General features: G+C 38.4%; 1 non-coding gene across 1 annotated transcript; it reads left to right on the plus strand.

Moving 5' to 3' along the window:
* Positions 1 to 1,102: 1,102 nt before the first annotated feature.
* Positions 1,103 to 1,209, plus strand: LOC115029521 (U6 spliceosomal RNA). The gene has a single exon (XR_003835082.1). It is a non-coding gene; the product is annotated as a U6 spliceosomal RNA (small nuclear RNA).
* The last annotated feature ends 8,240 nt before the right edge of the window (positions 1,210 to 9,449 follow it).

The raw sequence follows: 9,449 nt of genomic DNA on the forward strand, positions 1-9,449 counted from the left end.
GGTGCAGAAGATACCATAGAAAACAACGATACTACAATCAAAGAAAATGCAAAATGAAAAAAGCTCCTAACCCAAAACATCCAGGAAGTCCAGGACACAATGAGAAAACCAAACCTAAGAATAATAGGTAGAGAAGGGAGTGAAGATTTCCAACTTAAAGGGCCAATAAATATCTTCAACAAAATTATAGAAGAAAACTTCCCAAACCTAAAGAAAGGGATGCCCATGAACATACAAGAAGCCTGCAGAACAACAAATAGATTGGACCAGAAAAGAAATTCCTTCCATCACATAATAATCCAAACACCAAATGCACAAAACAAAGAAAGAATAATAAAAGCAGTAAGGGAAAAAGGCCAAGTAATATATAAAGGCAGAACTATCGGAATTGCACCTGACTTCTCCCCAGAGACTACGAAAGCCAGAAATGATCCTGGGAAGATGCCATACAGACCCTAATAGAACACAAATGCCAGCCCAGTCTACTGTAGCTAGCAAAACTCTCAATTGCCATAGATGAATAAACCAAGGTATGCCATTTTAAAACAAAATTTACATAATATCTTTCTACAAATCTAGTCCTTCAAAGGATAATAAATGGAAAACTCCAACACAAGAAGGGAAACTACTCCCTAGAAATAGCAAGAAAACAATCTTTTAATAAATCAGAAAGAAGATAGCCACATAAACATAACCCCACCTCTAACAATAAAAATAACCGGAAGCAACAATCATTTTTTCCTTAATATCTCTTAATATCAATGGACTCAGTTCCCCAATAAAAAAACATAGACTAACAGACTGGCTACATAAACAGGACCCAACATTTTGCTGCACACAGGAAACTCACCTAAGAGAAAAAGACAGATACCACCTCAGAGTAAAAGGCTGGAAAATAATTTTCCAAGCAAATGGTACAAAGAAACAAGCTGGAGTAGCCATTCTCATGTTGAATAAAATTGACTTTCAACCTAAAGTTATCAAAAAAGATAAGGAGGGACATTTCATACTCATCAAAGGTAAAATCTACCAAGATGAACTCTCAATTCTGAACAAGTATGCTCCAAATGCAAGGTCACACACATTCATAAAAGAAACTTTGGTGCTCGCTTCGGCAGCACATATACTAAAATTGGAACGATACAGAGAAGATTAGCATGGCCCCTACGCAAGGATGACACGCAAATTCGTGAAGCGTTCCATATTTTTACTAAGGCTGATCTTCAATAACAAAATAAATAATAGAAAGCCAACCGTCACGTGGAAACTGAACAACACTCTTCTCAATGATATCTTAGTCAAGGAAGGAATAAAGAAAGAAATTAAGGACTTTTTAGAGTTCAATGAAAATGAAGCCACAACATACCCAAACTTATGGGACGCAATGAAAGCATTTCTAAGAGGAAAACTCATAGCTCTGAGTGCCTCCAAAAGGAAACTAGAGAGAGCACACATTAGCAGCTTGACAACACACCTAAAAGCACTAGAACAAAAGGAAGCAAATTCACCCAAGAGGAGTAGACGGCAGGAAATAATCAAACTCAGGGGTGAAATCAACCAAGTGGAAACAAGAAAAACTATTCAAAGAATCAACCAAATCAAGGAGCTGGTTCTTTGAGAAAATCAACAAGATAGATAAACCCTTAGCCAGACTCACTAGAGGGCACAGGGAAAGCATCCTAATTAACAAAATCAGAAAAGAAAAAGGAGACATTACAACAGATCCTGAAGACATCCAAAACACCATCAGATCCTTCTACCAAAGGCTATACTCAACAAAACTGGAGAACCTGGATGAAATGGAGAAGTTCCTAGACAGATACCAGGTACCAAAGTTGAATCAAGATCAGGTTAATGATCTAAACAGCCCTATATCCCCCAAAGAAATAGAAGCAGTCATTAATAGTCTCCCAACTAAAAAAAGCCCAGGACCAGATGGGTTTAGTGCAGAGTTCTATCAGACCTTCAAAGAAGATCTAATCCCAGTTCTTCACAAACTATTCCACAAAATAGAAACAGAAGGTACTCTACCCAACTCATTCTATGAAGCCACAATTACTCTGATACCTAAACCACAAAAAGACCCAACAAAGATAGAAAACTTCAGACCAATATCCCTTATGAATATTGATGCAAAAATCCTCAATAAAGTTCTTGCTAACCGAATCCAAGAACACATCAAAACAATCATCCATCCTGACCAAGTAGGTTTCATCCCAGGGATGCAGGGATGGTTCAATATACGGAAATCCATCAACGTAATCCAGTATATAAACAAACTCAAAGACAAAAACCACATGGTCATCTCGTTAGATGCGGAAAAAGCATTTGACAAGATCCAACACCACCCATTCATGATAAAAGTCTTTGAAAGATCAGGAATTCAAGGCCCATACCTAAACATGATAAAAGCAATCTACAGCAAACCAGTAGCCAACATCAAAGTAAATGGTCAGAAGCTTGAAGCAATCCCTCTAAAATCAGGGACTAGACAAGGCTGTCCACTTTCTCCATACCTATTCAACATTGTACTTGAAGTCCTAGCCAGAGCAATTCGACAACAAAAGGAGATCAAAGGGATACAAATTGGAAAAGATGAAGTCAAAATATCACTTTTTGCAGATGATATGATAGTATATATAAGCGACCCTAAAAATTCCACCAGAGAACTCCTAAGCCTGATAAACAGCTTCGGTGAAGTAGCTGGATATAAAATTAACTCAAACAAATCAATGGCCTTTCTCTATACAAAGAATAAACAGGCTGAGAAAGAAATTAGGGAAACAACACCCTTCTCAATAGTCACAAATAATATAAAATATCTTGGCGTGACTCTAACTAAGGAAGTGAAAGATCTGTATAATAAAAACTTCAAGTCTCTGAAGAAAGAAATTATAGAAGATCTCAGAAGATGGAAAGATCTCCCATGCTCATGGATTGGCAGGATCAACATTGTAAAAATGGCTATCTTGCCAAAAGCAATCTACAGATTCAATGCAATCCCCATCAAAATTCCAAATCAATTCTTCAAAAATTAGAAAGTGCAATCTGCAAATTCATCTGGAATAACAAAAAACCTAGGATAGCAAAAACTCTTCTCAAGGATAAAAGAACCTCTGGTGGAATCACCATGCCGGACCTAAAGCTCTACTACAGAGCAATTGTGATAAAAACTGCATGGTACTGGTATAGTGACAGACAAATAGACCAATGGAATAGAATTGAAGACCCAGAAATGAACCCACACAACTATGGTCACTTGATCTTCGACAAGGGAGCTAAAAACATCCAGTGGAAGAAAGACAGCATTTTCAACAAATGGTGCTGGCACAACTGGTTGTTAACATGTAGAAGAATGCGAATCGATCCATTCCTATCTCCTTGTACTAAGGTCAAGTCTAAGTGGATCAAGGAACTTCACATAAAACCAGAGACACTGAAACTTATAGAGGAGAAAGTGGGGAAAAGCCTTGAAGATATGGGCACAGGGGAAAAATTCCTGAATAGAACAGTAATGGCTTGTGCTGTAAGATCGAGAATTGACAAGTGGGACCTCATGAAACTACAAAGCTTCTGCAAGGCTAAAGACACCATCAATAAGACAAAAAAACCACCAACAGATTGGGAAAGGATCTTCACCTATCCTAAATCAGATAAGGGACTAATATCCAATATATATAAAGAACTCAAGAAGGTGGACTCCAGAAAGTCAAATAACCCCATTAAAAAATGGGGCTCAGAACTGAACAAAGAATTTTCACCTGAGGAATACCGAATGGCAGAGAAACACCTGAAAAAATGTTCAACATCCTTAATCATCAGGGAAATGCAAATCAAAACAACCCTGAGATTCCACCTCACACCAGTCAGAATGGCTAAGATCAAAAATTCAGGTGACAGCAGATGCTGGCGAGGATGTGGAGAAAGAGGAACACTCCTCCATTGTTGGTGGGATTGCAAGCTTGTACAACCACTCTGGAAATCAGTCTGGCGGTTCCTCAGAAAATTGGACATAGTACTACCGGAGGATCCAGCAATACCTCTCCTGGGCATATATCCAGAAGATGTCCCAACCGGTAAAAAGGACACATGCTCCACTATGTTCATAGCAGCCCTATTTATAATAGCCAGAAGCTGGAAAGAACCCAGATGTCCCTCAACAGAGGAATGGATACAGAAATTATGGTACATTTACACAATGGAGTACTACTCAGCTATTAAAAAGAATGAATTTATGAAATTCCTAGCCAAATGGATGGACCTGGAGGGCATCATCTTGAGTGAAGTAACACAATCACAAAAGAACTCACACAATATGTATTCATTGATAAGTGGATATTACCCCAAAACTTAGGATACCCAAGATATAAGATACAATTTGATAAACGCATGAAACTCAAGAAGAATGAAGACCAAAGTGTGGACACTGTGCACCTTCTTAGAATTGGGAACAAAACACCCAGGGAAGGAGTTACAGAGACAAAGTTCGTAGCTGTGATGAAAGGATGGACCATTTAGAGACTGCTGTATCCAGGGATCCGTCCCATAATCAGCTTCTAAACGCTGACACCATTGCATACACTAGCAAGATTTTGCTGAAAGGACCCAAATATAGCTGTCTCTTGTGAGACGATGCCGGGGCCTAGCAAACACAGGAGTGGATGCTCACAGTCAGCTATTGGATGTATCACAGGGCTCCCAATGGAGAAGCTAGAGAAAGTACCCAAGGAGCTAAAGGGATCTGCAACCCTATTGTTGGAACAACATGATGTACTAACCAGAACCCCGGAGCTCTTGTCTCTAGCTGCATATGTATCGAAAGATGGCCTAGTCGGCCATCAATGGAAAGAGAGGCCCATTGGAGTTGCAAACTTTATATGCCCCAATATAGGGGAATGCCAGGGCCAAAAGAATGGGAATGGGTGGGTAGGGAAGTGGGGGGCGCTATGGGGGACTTTTGGGATAGCATTGGAAATGTAATTGAGGAAAATATGTAATAAAAATATTAAAAATCAAAAAAAAAAAAAGAAACTTTGCTAAAGTTCAAAGCACACATTGCACCTCACACAATAATAGCAGGAGACTTCAATATCCCACTCTTATTAATAGACAGATCATGGAAATAGAAATTTAAAAGAGACACAGTGAAGCTAACAAAAGTTATGAACCAAATGGATTTAACAGATATCTATAGAACATTTTATCCTAAAACAAACAAACAAACAAACAAACAAACAAAATATACCTTCTGCTCAGCACCTCATGGTACATTCTCCAAAACCAACCATATAATTGTTCACAAAACAGGCCTCAACAGTTACAAGAAGACTGAAATATTTCTACGCATCCTATTAGATCATCATGGACTCAGGCTGGCCTTCAGTAACATCAAAAATAATAGAAATCTCATGTACATGTGGAAGCTGAACAAAACTCTACTTAATGATAACTTGGTCAAGCAAAAAATAAAGAAATTAAAGACTTTTTAGAATTTAATGAAAAGGAAGACACTGAATACCCAAACTTACGGGAGACAATGAAAGCAGTCCTAAGAGGAAAACTCATATCTCTGAGTGCCTCCAAAAAGAAATTGTTGAGAGAATACACTAGCAGCTTGACAGCACAACTAAAAGCTCTAGAATAAAAACCAGCAAATAGACACAAGAGGAGTAGAAGGCAGGAAATAAACAAACTCAGGATTGACATCAACCAAGTGGAAACAAAAAGTACTATATATAGAATCAACCAAACCAGGAGCTGGTTCTTTGAGAAAATCAACTAGATGGATAAACCCTTAGTCAAACTAACCAGAGGGCACAGGGACAGTATCCAGATCAACAAAATCAGAAATGAAAAAGGAGACATAACAAGAGAAACTGAGGAAATCCAAAAAATCATCAGATCCTACTACAAAAGCCTATACTCAACAAAATTGGAAAATCTGAATGAGATGGACAATTTTCTAGACAGATACCAGGTCTAAAGTTAAATCAGGGGCTGGTGAGATGGCTCAGTGGGTGGGAGCGCCCGACTGCTCTTCCGAAGGTCCAGAGTTCGAACCCCAGCGACCACATGGTGGCTCACAACCATCTGCAACGAGATCTGGTGCCCTCTTCTGGAGTGTCTGAGGACAGCTACAGTGTACTTACATATAACAAATAAATAGATCTTTAAAAAAAAAAAAGGTTAAATCAGGACCAGATAAATGATCTAAACAGTCCCATAACCCCTAAAGAAATAGAAGCAGTCATGAATAGTCTCTCAACCAAGAAAAGCCCAGGACCAGATAGGATTAGTGCAGAGTTCTGTTAGGCCTTCCAAGAAGACCTAATACCAATACTCTTCAAATTATTCCACAAAGCAGAAACAGAAGGAGCACTACCCAATTCATTCTATGAAGCCACAATTATGCTGATACTTAAACCATATAAAGACCCAACAAAGAAAGAGGACTTCAGACCAATTTCCCTTATGAATATTAATGCAAAAATAGTCAATAAAATTCTCACAAACAGAATCCAAGAGCACATCAAAATGATCATCCAATACAATCAAGTAGGCTTCATCCCAGGGATGCAGGGATGGTTCAATATATGGAAATCCATCAACATAATCCACTACATAAACAAACTCAAAGAAAAAAGCCACATGATCATTTCATTAGAGGCTGAAAAATCATTTGACAAAATTCAGTATCCCTTCATGTTAAAAGTCTTGGAAAGATCAGGAGTTCAAGGCCCATATCTAAACATAGTAAAAGCAATATGCAGCAAATCAGTAGCCAACATCAAACTAAATGGAGAGAAACTTGAAGCAATCCCACTAAAATCGGGGACTAGACAATGCTGCCCACACTTTCCCTATCTCTTCAAAATAGCACTTGAAGTTCTAGCTAGAGCAATTAGACAACAAAAGGAGGTCAAAGGGATATAAATTAGAAAGGAAGAAGTCAAAATATCACTACTTGCAGATGATATGATAGTATACTTAAGTGACCCCAAAAATTTCACCAGAGAACTCCTTAACATGATAACTTAAGCAAAATGGCTGGATATAAAATTAACTCAAACAAATCAGTGGCCTTCCTCTACTCTAAGGATAAACAAACTGAGAAAGAAATTAGGGAAACTTCATCTTTCACAATAGTCACAAATAATATAAAATATCTTGGTGTGATTCTAACCAAGCAAGTTAAAGTTCTATATGACAAGAACTTCAAATTTCTGAAGAAAGAAATCGAAGAAAATCTCAGAAGATGGAAAGATCTCCCATGCTCATGGTTTGGCAGGATTAATATAGTGAAAATGGCCATCTATTTGAAAGCAATCTACAGATTCAATGAAATCCCCATCAAAATTCCAAATCAATTCTTCATGGAGTTAGAAAGAGCAATTTGCAAATTCATTTGGAATAACAACAACCCCCCAAAACAAAACAACAACAATAACAACAAAACCCAGGATAGTGAAACTATTCTCAACAATAAAAGAACTTCTAGGAGAATCACCATTCTTGACCCCAAGCTGTAGTACAGAGCAATAGTCATGAAAACTACATGGTATTGGTACAGTGACAGGCAGGTAGATTAATGGAATAGAATTGAAGACATAGAAATGAGCCCACACACCTATGGTCACTTGATCTTTGACAACGGAGCTAAAACCATCCAGTGGAAAATGACAGCATTTTCAACAAATGGTGCTGGTTCAACTGGAGGTTAGCACGTAGAAGAATGTGAATTGATCCATTCTTATCTCCTTGTACAAAACTCAATTCCAAATGGATCAAGGACCTTCACATAAAACCAGATACACTGAAACTAATAGAAAAGAAAGTCAGGAAGAGCCTTGAACACATGGGCACAGGGGAAAATTTCCTGATCAGAATACCAATGGCTTATGCTCTAAGATCAAGAATTGACAAATGGTACCTCATAAAATTGCAAAACTTCTGTAAGGCAAAGGACACTGTCAATAGGGCAAAACAGCAACCAACAGATTGGGAAAAGATCTTTACCAACCCTACATCCTATAGATGGCTAATATCCAATATATACAAAGAACTCAAGCAGTTCGACTCCAGAGAACCAAAAAAACCCTTTTTAAAAAATGGGGTACAGAGCTAAACAAAGAATTCTCAACTGAGGAATATCAAATGACTGAGAAGCACCTAAAGAAATGCTCAACATCCTTAGTCACCAGGGAAATGCAAATCAAACAACACTGAGATTCCACCTTACACCAGTCAGAATGGCTAAGATCAAAAACTCAAATGACAGCAAGTGCTGATGAGGATGTGGAGAAAGAGGAACAGTTCTCCATTGCTGGTGGGATTGCAAGCTGGTACAACCCCTCTTGAAATCAGTTTGGTGGTTTCTTAGAACATTGGACATAGTATTACATCAGTACCCAGCTATAACACTCCTGGGCATATACCGAGGAGATGCTGCAATATGTAATAAGGACACATGCTCCACTATGTTCATAGCAGCCTTATTTATAATAGCCAGGAGCTGGAAAGAACCCAGATGTTCTTCAACAGAGGAATGGATACAGAAAATGTGGTACATTTACACAATGGAGTATTATTTAGATATTAAAAACTACGAGACAGACTGAGTCTGGTTCAGCAGAGAACAGTAGGAGAGTCATTTGGCTCTACCATTTCTAAATATCTGTACCTGGTTCTCAGACGTAGCTAAATCCCCAAAGAGCTTGCTCAGGATGCTTGAAGTCCCTAAAAATCATGTGTATAATTTGGGGAGGTGCATCAAATTGCCTTTCAGTTCCTTACCTTGCAAAATATTGATAGTAAGTATAGCTAATCTATGGGTCTATAGGATAAATGAGTGAGCTGATATTTCTAAAATTACTAGTCCAGTTAGCACTCAATGTGGTTTGCTCTTAGGATACATTTAGGTGCTAAGAAGAAGTCATTTAAGTGGTGATCCATTGGTTGCAGGAATAATTAAGGAAGAAAAACAGACATCTATCACATTTGGAGAGCTTGCTAAGGCCCTTGGTCAATGGCAAGAGATTTAGTGCCTATCTGGTTGGTGGTCTGGGCCTCTAAAAGGTAGTGCTAGGATTCTGAACCTTGCTTCATTAGCACTCTTTTTTTAGTTGTTTGTTTGGTTTTGTTTGTTTTTTTGTTTTGTTTTAGAGACAGGGTTTCTCTGTATAGCCATGACTGTCCTGGAACTTACTTTGTAGACCAGGCTGGCCTCAAACTCAGAAATCTGCCTGCCTCTGCCTCCCGAGTGCTGGGATTAAAAGCGTGCGCCACCATGCCCAGCTTATTAGCACTTTATTTATTTATTTATTTATTTATTTATTTATTTATTTATTTTTAATTAGGTATTTTATTCATTTACATTTCCAATGCTACCCCCAAAAGTCCCCCAAGCCCTCTCCCCACTCCCCCCCCCACTCCCACTTCTTGGCCTTGGT

This window comes from Mus caroli, unplaced genomic scaffold (assembly GCF_978045245.1).
Source record: "Mus caroli unplaced genomic scaffold, Mus_caroli_1 scaffold_16, whole genome shotgun sequence".
NCBI classification, from domain to species: domain Eukaryota; kingdom Metazoa; phylum Chordata; class Mammalia; order Rodentia; family Muridae; genus Mus; species Mus caroli.